Consider the following 18,031-nt stretch of genomic DNA (forward strand, 5'->3'; position numbering starts at 1 on the left):
CTAAAACACTAGGTTTCTTTAGAGATGAACTTACTTAAACTAGTTCTCCCTTTCTATCTTTAAGAATATTCTGAAAGCTAAGATTGTGCCACTACTGTGACAGTGCAAAGTAAGAAGGGTAAAGGGAGTGCTCACAAAAGATGTGATAATCTAGGTTAGATAAGAACACAAGGGCAGTCGGGGGGAAGGTAAGAGGAAAATACAGCAGAAAGCACACAACTTGTATTTCAGTCTTTTGCTTGGCTTTTGTAAGGACCTACCACAACAGACCAAGAAGCATTGTCAAAACACAACTTCAGCTGAACAGAAGCCCAGGGCTAGTTCCCCGCAAAGGATGACCCTGCAACTGTTAGGTAATTCTATTCCTTTTAGATCAGGAGGAGTCAAAGCACATACCATTGTCTTAGCAGGTGACTTCAATCCAGAGAGGGGGACAGGCTAGCAGGAAAAAGGGTAAATAGTTACTGCCCAGATTGAAGACTCCAAAGTGGGCAGACAACAAATCGGTATGTTTGCAGAGTGTCGACAATTGCCCTTTAAAGACTCAACGAAAAAGAAAGAAAAGCTAAAAAAACAACAGCAGCAGAACTCTCTGGTAGTACATCCAGATGTAATGGAAAGACCAATTTCACTAGACCTTCCTCAAAGCTACGCGAAGCAGCTCAGCAAGGAAGGCAGTTTGAGCGAGTTACTTCCCCAGAGAGAGAAGGACAAACAGCCTCCTCCCCCATGCTGCTGCAGGTTTTTAAGTCCCCTCCCTCCCTCTCCAGGAGAGAGCAGCCCTGGAGTTTGTATGCATTCTTGCGAGGTACAGGTGCTGACTCACTTGGCTACAGGTATGGCAATCGGCTTGCTCTTTCATCTGGGTAAGATGCAAATCCCACACTAGCTGGGGAGGAGCAGCTTACATTTTAGGGCATTCTCCAGAATTTTAGAAGTAATGAAGAAGTACGTATGAGCAGTAAAAGTAATATGTAGGGCACAAATGGTTAGACAAAATGCAAGTGCAGATATGGTTCTCTCTGGTTACTTCTCCCCAGCCTCAAGGCTCAAAAAACTCCTAATTCTGTTATAAATAAATTTTTGATGCCACAAGGAAATAGCACTCAAACATAAATTTAATTTTCTCAGCAAGGCAATTTTTACTTCTATAGAAGGGTGCAACTTATGAATGGAGTAATGGTGAGACCACACTTGGACAGGGGAGGGGCAGGAGTTCTTATTCCTGAAGCATGGCCCTACTGCTGTGTCGTTCCCCTATTGGCTAGGGTTGGACCGCACAGTCTAAGCTAATTCCAATTGGCTATTTTAAAGAGAGTAGGGGTATGAGCCACAGTGGTGGGGTGGGTAGTTTGGCAGGAAGGACGGTTAGGAACAGGTAACTAAAGGTGACTTAGGTCAGAGCAGGTGACCGGGGTGACTCAGGTCCAACAGGTGACTGGGATGAGTCAGGATGGAGCAGGTGACCAGGGGGACAAATGTGAACTACTGATTAGGACTGGTGGGAATGCTGTTTACTGAAACTAGGAGCAAGGAGACGAAGAGAACCAGAAAGTTAAACTTTAAAATGGAGAATCAAAGAATAGGAGACCTGAACGTACTGACATACTGATTCTTTGAAGAGAAACTTGGGGTTCACTATATTTAACAATTCCTTTAATCCTTAATGAGGTTCTCCTCTGTGCTCTCTGCTGGTTACTGAGAAATCTGTCTACATTTCTTTAAGGGGATCTTTCTTAGGTTCATAAAGCATGCCTGTGGTATCACTGTATGCCATGCAAACTTGTAATAAACTATCATGCTTTCTTAATATTTCTGTTCTTTCTGTACTCAATTTGACAACCAAGCGCCCACCTTAATGTCTCAATTTGGCAAATTTTAGTATTCTATCTTATTTTGTAAATTATTATTCATTATATCTATTGTATCACAGACACTCTTTGATCAAAGGAAAAAACTTAGAGTATTCGAAATATTTAACTATATCATTATCTCATACCTCTTGGAAATTATATTTTTCAAGCCAATTTTCCCCCCCTTATCCATTGGATCACGGTCGTTTAAACTACTGATGCCTGGCTCCTATCCCCAGGCACTGTTTAATTAATATGGGATATCACCTGGGTATGGGGAGGTTTGTAAAGTCCCCAGGTGATTCTGATGTTCACCAATGTTTGAGAGCCACTGACTTAGGAGTTTTGATTGAACAATCAGTTGCACTAGTGATAGGCAGAAAAAAGAAAAGAAAAGACACTAAGTTCATTGCACATTTAAGACTTCTGTTAAAATAATCTGCTACAATTAATTAACTCCAGCTCTTTCATTAAATGAATGAAACGCTGGAGAGTAAAACATATGTACCAGATTGTAAAATAATTTTCCTTCGTCCTCATTTTCTGTAACAGGTAAACACGGTTCTCAAAATCAGAACAAATGTCTGTCCAGGATCCTAAGATTGTCAAATACTTTGGGAGGGGGAATAATGCTCAGAAACTTTTCATTAAATGTATGGTTGGGTGCAGTGGCTCATGCCTGTAATCCCAGCACTTTGGGAGGCCGAGGCAGGTGGATCACCTGAGATCAGGAGTTTGAGACCAGCCTGGCCAACATGGTGAAACCCCATCTCTACTGAAAATACAAAAATTAGCCAGGCGTGGTGGCTGGCACCTGTAATCCCAGCTACTGGGATTACAGAGGCTGAGGCAGCAGAATCGCTTGAACCTGGGAGGTGGCGGCTGCCGTGAGAGGAGATCGCGCCACTGTACTCCAGCCTGGCGAGAGTGGGAGACTCTGTCTCAAAAAAAAAAATCGAGAAACTTTTCACTAAATTTACATATGGAACTGATGGCCACTAGGAATGTGACTAGAGTGAGCAGTTTTGTTTTGTTTTGCTTTTGTAGTCTTAGAAATGATCATTATCTATCAAGAAAGAATTTGGCCAGAGCTGGTTTAGGCTGAGATCTCTCTATCTTGCCATCATTTCCCCTAAAAGGTGACACATGGCCTAAGGAGAGTCATAAAACAAGCACGCACACACACAAAGTCTGGCTCTGGAAGAAATAAAAGGAGGAGGTTGGGGCAGGGTAGTGTAGAGGTATTAGGGACAAAAGTATACAAAACACTCCCTTCCCCATAGCTCCCAAGTCTGATGGAGGGGTGGTAGTTCTTCGCTACTATTCTTCCAGCTTCCCCAGCTCTTCTCCAGTTGTAACTGATCTTGCACCTCTTTGTTATCAACTGTCATTCTATTGACCACTCCACTCCTACCTCTTAGCGCCTTATATCTTTAGATTGTTCCCTGGCTTCCTAGAAGTCCCAAAGACCTGGTCTGTCCCCAGCTTTCAGAAAAACTACCTCTAAAAATTTTGGGTTTTAAAGACTTAATTGCCTCTGCCAGAGTAATCTGCATTTTAATAGCAGGTGCTCCATTGAACCAAAAGCCTTAACCTAAAGAAAGGACTACAGTAGAATTGCAGTATTGCTGCTGGTAGGGATGTAAAATGGAATTAAAATTTTGGAGAACAATTTGGCAGTATCTGTTTAAGCTGCAAAACATACTAATCCTTTAACAGGGCACTTCTTTGATAGCTCCTCTAGGGAAATACCCAAATGCATGAAGAGGCATATACAGGGATATTCATCACAGGCAATGTTAATAGTAATGGAAAAATGGGAAATGATATAAATGTTAGTCATTACAGGAATGGTTAACACTCAAAATTATGTTATAATTTTGATAATAACATTATGTAGCAGTTAAAAACAACATGGCCACATGGAAAGATCCCCAGGATAAACTACAGAATGAAACAGAGTATGATAGTAGGAATGCCAAAAACAAAACTATATAAAACCACGAACACAAATAGAAAAGTTCTGAAACTACACACAGTCTATGGAGAGGTGGGATTGAGTGGTAGTCAGAAACATTTTAATCTTTTCTGTATTATATTTTTATACAGAAAAGGTATTTGTGTATTTTTCATATAATGTAAAATTCTGTTTTGAAATTGCAGACATTTGGAGTTGCCTAGAAATGGAAGTGAAAAGGAGACAGCTCATAAACAAGATCATATAACTCTGTTAAGTAATAACTGTATTTATAAAATTGTTTATATTTATCAGCCTTGCAGAGGAGAAATATGATTGCCAAGAAATATTGTATTAGGCTTTATAAATTCTGATTACATCAGAACTATTTAGATTTCCTGATGAAGTCCTTATTATGAGTTCTGAGCTATGTAACAAGTTCATTATTTTTGTCTGCAAAACATTTAGAGCTGGGATTGTACTCCTGGTGACATGCACTATACCTGATATATACTCATATATACCCGATATATACTCTAGGTTCACCAGTTCACCAGATGCCATATCTATTAAGCAAGAAATCCCACATAAAACAACAAACTCAGGCCAGGTGCAGTGGCTCACGCCTGTAATCCCAGCACTTTGGGAGGCCGAGGCGGGTGGATCACGAGGTCAGGAGTTTGAGACCAGCTTGGCCACATAGTGAAACCCTGTCTCTACTAAAAATACAAAAAAAATTAGCTGGGCGTGGTGGCGGGTGCCTGTAATCCCAGCTACTCGGGAGGCTGAGGCAGGAGCATTGCTTGAACCCGGGAGGCAGAGGTTGCAGTGAGCCGAGATCACGCCATTGTACTCCAGCCTGGGTGGCTGGGGCTTTGAAAAATGTTTCCAGTCTCTAAGTTATTGACGTCTCACCTGGTCTTTTGGAAAATTCCAGCATAACTAATATTCATTTTTGTGTGTTAAATCCCAGAAAGGACTCAAATCCTAGGCAAACAGTGTGGCTGCTATGGTTTGCTCTTCACTTGGCTTTGTTGCAGGAGGCCCTGGCTGTCATACCAGGTTGCCACCCGTGCCCTGCCACTCCTATAACCAATGGGAACAACACAACAGGGTCTTTCTGGAAGGAATCCCAAGCACCTTGACTAAGAGTTGAACAAATCCTGCCATTCTGAGCTGAGCCTCTAGGCACAGAACCCTGAAAGCCACAGCTGTTTCTCGTCCCAGTTTCTTCATACAATGAAAATCACTGCCTTTTCTCTGACTATGCAGTATTAAGTTCCAATTAAACACATATCAGGGTCTTTTGAAATTATAATAAGTATAAGATTTTACATGTTCTTGTATGAATGCTGTGATACAGGTACACTGGACTTTGGTGGATGCTATGAGCCACCACCTGACCCAAACACCTTGTGTCTGTTTAAATTAGAAGGTAGCTCATCAAATCAGCAGGCGGTTTTTGGACAAGAACACTGAATCTGAAGATAGAAGGGGGCTGAAGCAGATAAAAAGAGAACAAGGGATTTCCCCTCACCCATCAGGTCTCAGGCTCTGATTGGACCAGAAATAAAGGGTGGAATATGATTGCAGTTTGGGGGAAGAATTTGCACCTCCTTGGAGAACTTGGAGATAACCTGTCTCTTAAGAATAAAGGACAGGAATCAATCTTGGAGGGCTGCTTGGAAGATGGGTGATGAAGGACATCTGTCATGTGGCAGGCCTATGCAGCAGGGCCATGCAGCAGGCCCTAAAGTGCAGCTCATGGTAGTGCCACCAGTAGAAGTAGTAAAAGTGACGGGGAAATGTTTGGAATGTCCAGTCTAGTGATGGTTCTACTTCTCCCTATATTTTTATGAACTGGCATTCTGGCTCATGTTTTCATGTGTGTTTGATTAGCTTGAGTTAGCAAGCCTCTCTTCAAATTTCAGCAATTTCACTACGAGACAGGTAAGACTAGATATATATATTAAAGTAAGAATCCTGATTGTCAGGCCAGTGGCCGACCTCCTTTCAACATCTGCCAGGTGTGAATCTTCAAACTCACTTGTTCAGAGTAGAAGTGCTGGAGGCATTGATTAACCTGGAAGGCAACTGGGCAAATTGACTACTCAGCTAGAAGGAATGCTAATATTTATTGTTAGAGTTAAGAATACTGAGACTCATTAAAGGAAATATGATTCAGTACGTTATTTTTAGTTTTTACAAGCACAAAACACTCTCCTGTATTAGGAAAACACAGAAAGTAGAAAGGTGGCAGTGTAGGGAGAAGGAGAGAAGAACCATACTGTTTGTATCATCCAAAGACAACCACCGGGGGAATTTTGTTCTGTTAAATTTTCTCTAGCTCTTCCCTTCTCATATAAAGCATAATAATTTGGGCATATTGCATGCAAAATTTTGTATCCTGCTTTTTCTATCGGATTCTTTTTTTAAAGCTATGCCGAGGGGGCTATCAATTAGCTTTTTAACAAAGCTATCTTTAAAAGGATACTCAAGTCTACCCCATATTCCATGTGCTCCTTTGAATAATAAGAGGAAAACCAACGAGTCCGCATTACATGTGCCTTTTATTTCTGATTTTTCAGATATGGCAGTTTGGCCAGAGGCTAAAGGAAACCCCTGCAAGGATGAGACCAGGGCTTTTCTATGGGAAACAAGAGACCACGTGATCATTTGTGCATGCTTGAGTTGCAGGACATCAAACATCATGAAATTAAAACGAAAATACAATAGCTAGATGCTACTGTCTTAACCCTTATGGTGTTTTCCTTTTTTAAAAATTTAACCAAATCTTCTATCAAATTAAGAATACAAACAGGCAATTCTGAGAGAGCCTTACTGATAGAAAATATGAGACACATCTGTGATTTCTGAATGACATGAGTAAGGATATCTCAGTTCTCGCCAAGGCATTTCTCATGGGGGCCAAACGTCAACTTGGAAACCAATAGTTGTCACACTTACAAAGCTATGCCATCTCCATAAGCTAGACTGAGACCAACCCCTCTGAGACAAGACAATTGACCCATAGATCAGTTGGCTGTAGCTGGGGTGACATGCTGGCAAAAGTAAAAAAATTCCACAATCAATTCAAGTGTTTGCCTGAGGCCAGGGACGGGAGCAGGCAAGGAAGCAGAGAGAGGTTTTGGGGGTGGTGGAAGTGTTCTAAAACCAAATCATGGATGATGGTAGCACAAATGTATAAATTTACTAAAACTCAAACTGTCCACTTAAGATGAGTAAATTTTATGGTATGTGAATTGTACATCAATAAAGCTGTTTAAAAAAAATCACTACCAATTTCTAGAAAAAGTCATCATTCCTTCTGCAAGAGGAAGTGCCAAGAAATCAGGACTTGGAAAAGCTGAATCAGTAATTAACCAGCTGAGAGTTGCCTTCATGATTTGATCCTGTCTCCCAGCGAGGCTTCATAAGATGTAACACCTGCCCTCACTGCACTTTCTGAGTCATTTCTTCATGCCCGATTTAGGTTCTTCCTTTCTTTTTCCCCTAACAATGCCATCCTGTTTATGCTCCCCCACATCGTGGTCAAAAGCAGATGTATAATTGAGTTGTCTGAAAGAGGCATGTGGGCCAGATGTAAATAGCCTGCTATGCAAAATAATTATTTAAGATGAAAACTAAAAATACATATCTGCTTATTATATGGTTACAAGGTACCTATTACAGAGCAGTTGACTAATCTTTTTTAAAAAGTAAATATATTTATGTCATTGGCCTTTAAAAAATATGGCTGCTTTAAAGTAAATCAAAGCAGGCCCGGCACGGTGGCTCACGCCTGTAATCCCAGCACTTTGGGAGGCTGAGGTGGGCGGATCATGAGGTCAGGAGATCGAGACCATCCTGGCTAACATGGTGAAACCCCCGCCTCTACTAAAAATACAAAAAATTAGCCAGGCGTGGTGGTGGGTGCCTGTAGTCCCAGCTACTCGGGAGGCTGAGACAGGAGAATGGCATGAATCCGGGAGGTGGGGGTTGCAGTGAGCCGAGATCGTGCCACTGCACTCCAGCCTGGGTGACAGAGCGAGACTCCATCTCAAAAATAAAATAAAATAAAAACAAATAAATTAAGAAATCAAAGTAATGCTAATATTTGCTTCTCAGTTGTCAACATTGTTTGCTAACCCAGTGATGAATGCATGTGTGATACACTGCTTGACTAAGACAACTGACGTGAATGGATGAAAAAAAAGCGTAGAACAACTCAACAGAGTCTCACTCCTCAGCAAGGGGATGGAAGAACCAGGGCCAGATGTTCTAACTGGCCTTTTGGGCAAGTCCTAAACTCAGTGAACCTCACACTGTATCTGTAGAGTAAAGGAAGTAATTCCTCCCCATTTTAACAGGCAAGCATTGTAAGGTTCAATTGAAATCAAAGCTTCATCCAATCTAACAATCAGGAGACTACTTGGACATGTAGACTGACTTTCCACCATCTCTGTAGATGGCTGGATTTCTGCTTTAAAACACAGAGAAAACGATGAAGTGCTTTACAAAAGGCAAAGTGCTTGAGAAACCACAGGTTACTATAATGAATACCTAGTTTTAACTCACTTGAAAAAAAGAAACTTAATTTTCAGAATCTCTGGAAAGTGATATGATAATTTTCTAAGACTCCATCAATGAATATAATTATTAAGTATATATTATATGCTCAGTGCTGGCAGGATGCTATGTGTTGTCCAAGATCCAAAGACAACCTAAGACTGAGCTCTGCTTTTAAAAATTTTAACAATTTAATTGAAGATAACATGACTATACATAAAGCGGATTGGAGACAATTTTTCATGTAAGAAATAACAGCATAAAATTTGAAGCGGTACCTATCTCTGGGTTTTTTTGTTTTTTTGAGACAGAGTCTTGCTCTGTTGCCTAGGCTGGAGGGATGGATTGCAATGACTCAATCATAGCTCACTGCAGCCTCAATCTCCTGGGCTCAAGCGATCCTCCTGCCTCAGCCTCCCGGGTAGCTGGGACTACTGGTATGTGCCTCCACACCCAGCTCATCCTTCTGATTTTTAGTAAAGACGAGATGTTGCTATGCTGGCCAGGCTGGTCTTAAACTCCTGGGCTCAAGCAATCCTCCTGCCTCAGCCTCCCAAAGTGCTGGAATTACAGATGTGAGCCACCATGTCCGGCCAAAGTGGTACCTATTTCTTAATCTTCCAAGGAAAGCAACACAGCAGAGACAATAAGAAAGTGGAATCCAGAGTCAGACAAATCTGCACTCAGTTTGGGTTCTACAGCTACAGCTGTTTGAACTTTTGCACATTATTTAACTTCCCTGAATCCCAGTTTTCTCATTTATATAAAAGGATTAACATTTCAGAGGATTTTTGTAAGGTGCAAATGAGATAATATACATAAGACCTGGTATGTAGTAGGTGTTTAATAAGCCTAGCTGTTAATAATAATTTAAATAATAAGGAGTTTTCTCAAAAGAGAGGGAGATACATAAGACAGGAATAGCCAGGCAAGTTTAGGTAATGCTAAGGAAGCTAGAAACTAGCATCTTTTTGAAGATAGCAATTTTTAGGTAATTAAAAAGCATGGATTCATAAGGACTATAAATATGAGTACCTGGGATGTGCAGTTCAAAAGTCAATTTTACAAAAAAGATTTTGATTTTGAAATAATTTGAAGCTTACAGAAAAGTTGCAGGAAAAGTACAGAAAGTTCTCATCTACCCTTCACCCAGATTGATTCGTCGACATCTGCCACATTTTACTTTGTCATTCCTCCTCCAAATACACACACATTATTTTTTCCCAAATCCTATGAGACTAATTTGCACATATGTATTTATATACATTTCCTCCCCCACACTGAGTAATTTGCAGATGTGATGCAAATTTACTCTTCAATACTTCAATGTGTATTTCCTAAAATCACGGACATTTGCAGACATTTGCTGACATTCACTGACTATCGTAGTCTAATTATCAGTATCAGGAAATGTAACATCAATACAATACTATTATCTAAGGTACAGACCTTATTCCAATTTCACCAATTGTCCCAATAATGTTCCATGTATTGTCCCTCCTCCCCACATTCCAGGAGCCAAACCAGGATCAGATGCTCCCTGTTTTGTCATGAGTCTGTCCTTTAATCTGGGACAGTTTCTTGGCAATTCTTTGGCTTTGACATTGACATTTTAATGGAATTCAGGCCACTTGTTTTGTACACTGGCCCTTACTTTGGGTTTGTTTGCTGTTTTCTTGTGATAAAGAGTCAGACTATGCATTTTTAGCAGTGATACCACGTAAGTGATATTGTCCTTCTCAAGGCATTGCATCAGAGGCTCAAGGAGTTGCTTGGTGCCATTACCGGTGATGTTAACTTTGATCAGTTGGTTAAAGTGTTGTTGGCCAGTTTCTCCTACGGAAAGTTACTATCTTTGCCTTTCTAGTTGATACATAGTTGGTAAGGAGGTACCTTGAGGCTATGCAAATATCTTGCTTCTTTAACCCAGGAGTTTTAGCATCCATTGATGTCTCCTGCCCAAATCAGTTATTCCTGTAATGATGGCAAAATGGTACTCTTTACACTCTATCATTCCTTCTACTGTAAAGAAAGAGCTTTTCTAATCCTTTCATTCATTCATTTATTTCTTTATTGTCACTTTATGGACTCACGGATTCTTGTTTTACTCAATGGGTTATAATCCATTACTATAATTTGATGCAAAAGCCAACTGTTGTCTACAAGCATTTTCTGAGCAGCACAGCCAGAGGGCTCTCACATTGCGAACCTCAAAACTTTGAATTACTGATGGGGTACTAACATCTTCAGGGCCTTGCTTGTATTTTAGTTATTTTCCCAAATGTCTTATCTCTTTAACCAAGCTACACCCACCGTGAGAGGTGGTACCAGCTGTCTTTTGAAACTTCTCTGATGCTCGGTACAGGGTAAGATACCAAAATCATTGGCTCTGCAGCCAGGGTGATCCAGGCTTCACCCAAGTCACCTGCTCTCTCTAAGCCCTAATTTTTTTATGAATAAAATGATGATCATACCTAAGTCACCAAGGGTGTTTTGAAGAGAAAATGAGATAACATATGTAAAAGACTTCATGTGGAAAAATGGTCTTTCCTACTAATTAGGACTTGCAATTTGAGAGATATCTGACTTTTATCAAATGGAATGTGCTAATAATAAACCCATACACATTTTACAGGTGAAGAAACACATAGAGATGAAGTAATTTGACATTACTGCTCTCCCTTTTCCCTCTCTTTTATTCCTCTTCAAAGCAATGACAGCAGAGTACGTTGAAGCTATTTTAAGGGTCTGGCTGAGTCATTTGAAGAGTAAAGAAGAAATGTTAATAGCATTTCTATTCATTGGGACAGTCAATTGTAGGAACTTCTAGATAATTGACACCATTTTAGCCCTGGGGAAAAATGAAAACTATTTCTTCTCCTTTTCTGGTGGATTAAATAAATGCAGGGAGTAGCAGCTGGCCTCACGATAATTAGAAGAGAAATGATTCAGGGCATAAAACTCGCCTAAGTCTAATGAGGGATTGGGTTGATTTTGACTAATGTTGTCATAACTCATTTTAAAATGCACAGTCTAGAACACTTGTAGACCCTCATTTGGTGTACACTACACATCAAACCAGGACCAACTGTTTCCTTATTAGAAGGAAAAAGCATTTTGCACTTAAATGAAGCCTGAGGCTGTTTGTAATAATAAGTACATTTACCTATTTTTAAAAAACCCAGCAAAACCCATGTATATCAAAAAAGGAACATCTCTTGGGACTATGATCTTCAGAGACAGCTTGGCTGATCCAGCTGAGAGAAAAATACACCGACCAGGGATCCTCATTTTTTGATCACCAGGTTAAAAAAACATTGCCATATAGAAGAAAATGGCCCCATTCCTGGTATTATCAGCTCCTTCAGGCATATTTGCATGCAGCCTGTTTTCCCTAGAGCTTGGCAACTCATTTCTAGCTATTAGTGATTATTGCTTCTTTACTTCAGAACAGCATCAAAATGATACTGACATCCTCACTTCTACTGGTATTTGACTTTACTGAAATTACCATTTTTAGAAGCTAATATTTTTTATTGTTCTCATTACAACCAAGCTACATCTTTGGAAATCCTAAACAGAAAAAGCCACTAGGTTCTAGGAGAATGTACCCAACAGTGTGCTGGGAAGTATAATTACACACCATGTGCTTGTTTCCTTTGCCCAACATGTGCAATTAATGCTGGTGTTTATTAATGGGCATGAGGGTCCAGTAGGAAATTGAATTGAGCCTTATAAATAAAGCTACATGCTGTATTTCATCTCAGAGAAAGGATAAGAAATAATCTTAAATGAAAGCTTTTCAGATATGGCCTACATAATCACACTAATAGATTTTTCATATGGCCAATTAATTTCTTTCTGTCCATCCTAACAAGTAAATTGAATTGATGGAGAATTGACTGGCAATTATGTGATGGTAAAAATAGCTGACAACATTACTCAAATACGGTAATGTTCTATGATCACGGCCTTTGTTTGAGCTAGGTTAGAGTTAAACCCTTGCAACATGAAGGTAAAGCAACGGACTTAAAACTAATTCAGCCCTTTCAAACTCCAGTTACATTCGTCATTTTATTCCTGTTGTTATGACAACACTTTAAAAAGCAGCACTTTAAATGCTTAACGTTTAGGCATCTTATTATAGACTGGAAAATAATACATGAGGTATAAAGTGCTGCTCCTAGGGGCTTAAAAGGGCGCCTGGGGATCATCAAGAGATGCAGTTGCAACACCTGGACTGCTTTCTCTGCTGTGGCCTCTAGAGCTCAGTAACTTTGCTTTTTTCTACCCTCAAGGCAGTGAGAGCTCATCCAAGGGAGGGAAGGTTAAAGAATTTATGTGGGAAGATACCAATTATTATTCACAGCCTCTATGCTGTGGTTGCATTTTTGAATAAGAAATTCACCCGCGACCTAAAGTATTTTATTTTCTTGATTATAGCCTGTGTCATGCAGTTTTTAAAAGGCTATAAGTGATGATGTGTTCTGATTGATTTTAGTTGCTTATTGTTAGCTATCGGAATGATCTGTTTATGTGAATATAACTTTATAGAAGGAAATTCATAACACATAATTATTATGAAAATTAATTATTGATAAAGAGATAACGTGTTGGAGTGAACCTCTTACATGGATCTGTGACCTATTGTGTTTGTGCTATCATCTGATAAAAGCACAGAAATGCTTGTTAAATTTAAAAAATATATATTTTAAAGCAACTATGTTGCTTTAAAACAACGTATGTCCCTATACATAGGGAGATGTTTTTATTAAGGAAACAAGCTAGCTGAATGTTGGCATTTTCCAGTTATTATGTATTAGTAGATTGAAAATTATCTGTCATGTTTAATTCTCTCTGCCTTGAAATAAATTTATCTGATAATTTTACCTTGGTAGAAAAGAAATAATTGCATCAAAAAGATACCTGCACCTGTATGTTTATTTTTTTATTTTATTTTATTTTATTTTATTTTATTTTATTTTATTTTTTTGAGACAGAGTTTCACTCTGTTGCCCAAGCTGGAGTGCAATGGCGTGATCTTGGCTCACTGCAACCTCCGCCTCCCGGGTTCAAGCGATTCTCCTGCCTCAACCTCCCGAGTAGCTGGGGGATTACAGGTATGCGCCACCACGCCTGGCTAATTTTTTGTATTTTTAGTAGAGACAGGGTTTCACCATGTTAGACAGGCTGGTCTCGAACTCCTGATCTCAGGAGATCCACCCGCCTCAGCCTCCCAAAGTACTGGGATTATGGGCGTGAGCCACTGTGCCCGGCCTGCACCTGTATGTTTAATGTAGCACTATTCACAATAGCAAAACTATGAGATCAACCTAAGTTTCCATCAGGGGTTGATTTGATAAAGAAAATGTGGTATATATACACAATACAATACTATTCAACCATAAAAAATAAAATCATGTCTTTTGCAGCAACATGGGTGGAACTGGAGGCCATTATCTTAAGTGAAACAACTCAGACACAGAAAGACAAATACTGCATGTTCTCACTCAGGAGTGGAAACTAAATAATGTGTACAAATGGACATAGAGTATGGAATGATAGACCATGGAGACTTGGGACAGTGGGGAGAGGGGAGGGGAGTGGATAAGAAATTACTTCATGGATACCATGTATGTTATTTGGGTGATGTATATTCTAAAAGCCTGGACTTCACCACTATTCAATCTATGCATGTAACAAAATTACACTTGGACCTTTGTACCCAATAGATTTTTTCTTTTCTTTTTTTTTTTTTTAAGAGACAATGTCTTACTGTGTTGCCCAGGCTGGAGTATAGTGGTGCAGTCATGGCTCACTAAAGCCTGGAACTCCTGGGCATAAGTGATTCTCTCCCCTTAGCCTCCTGAGTAGCTAGGACTACAGGCACATGCCACCACTCCCAGCGAATTTTTAAAATTGTTTGTAGAAATAGGGTCTTGCTATTTTGCCCAGGCTGGTCTCAAACTCCTGGGCTCAAGAGACCCTACTGCCCCAGCCTAGGATTACTGGGGTGGGCCACTGCACCTGGCTCCCATAAATTTATACAAAAAAAAAATCACTTTGGTCTTTCTAAATCTGTGCTGTTTTGTATAAAGTCATGTGAATTATTACTGAACAAAGTATAGCTGATGAAAAAAAGTAGAGGAAGAAAACTATAACAAACTGACTCCCTGCAGAACAACCCAGTGTCAAAGAGTTATTCCAGGATCTTAACAAAGTAAGGCAGTGCTGTGTACGTGTGTGCCGTCATATGCCAGCAGTTGCAAAGTTGAGTGGCTTCCCAGAGGCCTGTACACATGTCCTCTGCATGGTAATTTTAGCAAATTAAACTGCCATAAAAGGAATAGTGGTTTCATTGCTGGTTCTAGCTGCTGCATACCAAAAGGTAGCCACATGTATAACATCTGCTGAGTTATTTTTGGTTGCCAAAGACAAATAATTTGTCATTAGAATGCAAAGCAGTTAGGTATAGCTACGTGCAAATATCTAGATTATTAACAAAACAGAATTATGTTCCTCTTTATTGTATATCAAGAGTGTTTAATAATTTCTTACTATTCTTTGTCTAAAGGATTTGAAGCTGTAATGACAGTAACGAGATAAAAAAAAAAAAGGCCATCTAATTCTTATCTTTAAGTACAATATAGCATAAAGAAAGAACAAATGCTTATGTATCCGAGACTGGATCCATCAACGTACGGCAAATTCCCAACACCAAAGACAAAAGAATACATTAGAGGCATATTTGTACGTGTGTGAAATGCCGTATTACTTGTATTCTGAGCCCAAAAGGCACTATCCCATTGTTTCCCCTCTCAGAGGCCCACGTAACTCCTGTAATCACACCAAGCTCTCACTTAGGTTAGTAAGTTAGCTTCCACAATCCTCTTGCCAATTTATGGTCCTTAGCCAATTTACCTAGAGTGGAGTTACATCCATTTTTATTTATTTTATTTTATTTTTTTGAGACAGGGTTTTGCTTTGTTGTCCAGGCTGAAGTGCAGTGATGTGATCTCAGCTCACTGCAACATCCACCTCCCAAGTTCAAGTGATTCTCGTGCCTCAGCCTCCCAAATAGCTGGGACTATATGTGCGTGCTGCCACCCCCAGCTAATTTTTGTATTTTTAGTAGAGACAGGGTTTCACTATGTTGGCCAGGCTGGTCTTGAACTCCTGACCTCAAGTGATCCACCTGCCTCAGCCTCACAAAGTGCTGGGATTACAGGCGTAAGCCACATCCATTCTTACAGAGCAAGAAAATGAGGGTTGGAGACTTTTCCCAAGACTCCCGTCTCCCCTAATGCACCCTCCATCACCTCACACTCACCAGTTTTAAATCTTGTTTGTACCCGATAGATTTTTTTCTTTTTTTTAAGAGACAAGGTCTTACTGTGTTGCCCAGGCTGGAGTATAATGGTGCAATCATAGCTCACTAAAGCCTGGAACTCCTGGGCTCAAGTGATTCTCTCCCCTTAGCCTTGTTTCTCCTGCATCATTCCGTATGCTCACACCCAGGACGTACTCTATCCTCTGGGTCACACAAGAACTGTTTGAAGGCCACTTTTTATTTTCTGGGACTCAAATCTCACTCTATTGCCTGGCTTCTTTTGGCCCTTGCCTTTTCCATTTTTTTTCTAGTTCACTGGGGAGAAAGTAGTTTTCATTCATTTTCTTGTGTCCTCATCTCATCAGCCTGGGTGAAGTTATAAACAGTGGAGTAAGAGGTGCTGATTCTTTGGACAGCCTGGGAGAAATAAAGCAGGGAACAGATCTTCTCTGGAAAGATTTTCACAGGGCCTCAGACTTCTTACTGATTAATGAATTTATTCGTGGGAAAAAATGGTGGGAGAAGGACAAGAAGAGATGCAGGAGACATAGCAAGAGAGGCAATGTGTGGATTCTGTTTGGACTATAATGGCAAACCAACTGAAAAGTCATTTTAAGATACTTGGGATGTTTTAATATGTACTAGATATTAGATGATAATTTACTAATTTTGTCAGGTGTAAAATGGCCCTAGAGTTATGCAAGGAAATGTCCATACTTAGTTTGAGGCTACAGTGAGTTATGATCTTGCCATTGACTCCAGCGTGGGCAACAGAGTGAGACCCTGTCTCTAAAAAACCAAAACAAAACAAAAGTGTGCATACTCTTGAGATGCAGTGGAAGCAGGTACAAGTGAAATCCAGAGGTCTGAATTTGCTTTAAGATACTTCAACAGCAACAATCACCAAAGGGATCGATCGAGCCTGGAATAATCTTGCCAATTTTTGTAACTGGGTGATGGATATTCAGGAATTTGTTACCTCATTTACTCTATTCCTGTGTATGTTTGAAAAGTTTATTTACTGGGTGTCTACCAGCCCACTGCTGATACAAAAAGACAATCCCAAATAGCTTAAGGGTATCAGGACACTCATCTAGCATAAAGTAGGTGAGGGTAGTCTCAGAGACAGTAATTCTTAACCTTTACCCCCTTTATGGAGCACTTTAGGACACAGTGAATGTAAGAATGGGGGACATAGACTGTAGGCAATATATGAAAACCCTTGTCCTCCTCAGGTCTCTGTGCAGATAAAGATGAGGCCATGAGAAGGGGAATGTGTCTATTTTCTCTAGAAGATGATTTGGTTTGGCCTTTTAGCCTGGTGCATTTACCCTATCCCACTTCAAAGCAAACAAGAAGGTTATAATCTGACCACACTGGTGCTCAAATTAACTGGCTTCAATAAATTCCAGATCTACCTAATTTTCCACTCCACTCAGGCCAACATCTGTGTAAATACAGAAGCCCCAACCAAACTGGGGAGCATCCTTCTTGGATATGACCCAGATCAACAGGGGAAGAGAATCGTGTTGTCAGGGAACCTTAGATTTTGCCTCTATCATCTGGTTTATAGGGAGAAGCTTGTGGGAATATTCTGGGACTTTCACCATAAACAAGAGAACAGAGAGGTCCTAGGCTGTCAGGATCCAAAGAAACAAATGCACAATTTGAGCCAACTGGAAGCTTTGAACTGGATCACATCAGCCATGCAAAAATGAAAAGATTAAATGATCTCCATGTAGGGAAGTTAGGTGTTCGAACCAACTGCCAGAGGACTTCTCCACCATAGCGAGCTACCAAAGAATTTAGTAGTCCAGGTGCTATGAGGAGCAGGTGACCCATTAGAGGTCAAAGTCAACAGAAAGAAAGGTTCATCTCCTGGTGGCTACACAGCTGTTTGTATATCAAATATTACTTGGAACTTCAAAGAAATACCTTGATTGATGAAGGTGATTCAGGACAATATTTCATGTTTGCAGACTGCACTTTTCCAAATGCTTTGGCACCTACTCTACATGCTAACAGCAACCTGTGAGTTAGGTAGGACAGTGATTATTATTCCTGTTTTACAGGAATAAGAAGAGGTTGTATAGAAGGGAAATGCATCTGTATTCTGAAACTGACCTGTAGGCAACTGTTTCAACAAGATTGTTAGCAGAACTGGAACTGGGATGAGGGTTTCTACCGCCCAGATGGGGTCTTGTTGCTACTTATCTCCATTCTCCTTTAGCTAAGAATGCAGAATTCCCTTACTATTAACAATTTCCTTTTCCGTTTCTTAATTTTCTGTCAACTGGGAGGGGAGGATCATCAGTTCTCAGA

At 40.1% G+C, this 18,031-nt stretch overlaps 1 protein-coding gene across 11 annotated transcripts in view; it reads right to left on the reverse strand.

Annotated features, from left to right (window-relative positions):
• RIPOR2 (RHO family interacting cell polarization regulator 2) overlaps positions 1-18,031 on the reverse strand; it is a 125,835-nt gene that overhangs the window by 66,197 nt on the left and 41,607 nt on the right. Inside the window, exon 1 of one of the 11 annotated variants that reach the window (XM_008976802.5) lies at positions 397-663. The exons of the other annotated variants lie outside the window; for them this stretch is intronic. The gene's annotated coding sequence lies outside the window, so the exon portion shown is untranslated. Of the gene's footprint in view, positions 1-396; positions 664-18,031 lie in introns of those variants that run through there. 11 annotated transcript variants of the gene reach the window in all.

This window comes from Pan paniscus, chromosome 5 (genome assembly GCF_029289425.2).
Source record: "Pan paniscus chromosome 5, NHGRI_mPanPan1-v2.0_pri, whole genome shotgun sequence".
NCBI classification, from domain to species: Eukaryota; Metazoa; Chordata; class Mammalia; order Primates; family Hominidae; genus Pan; species Pan paniscus.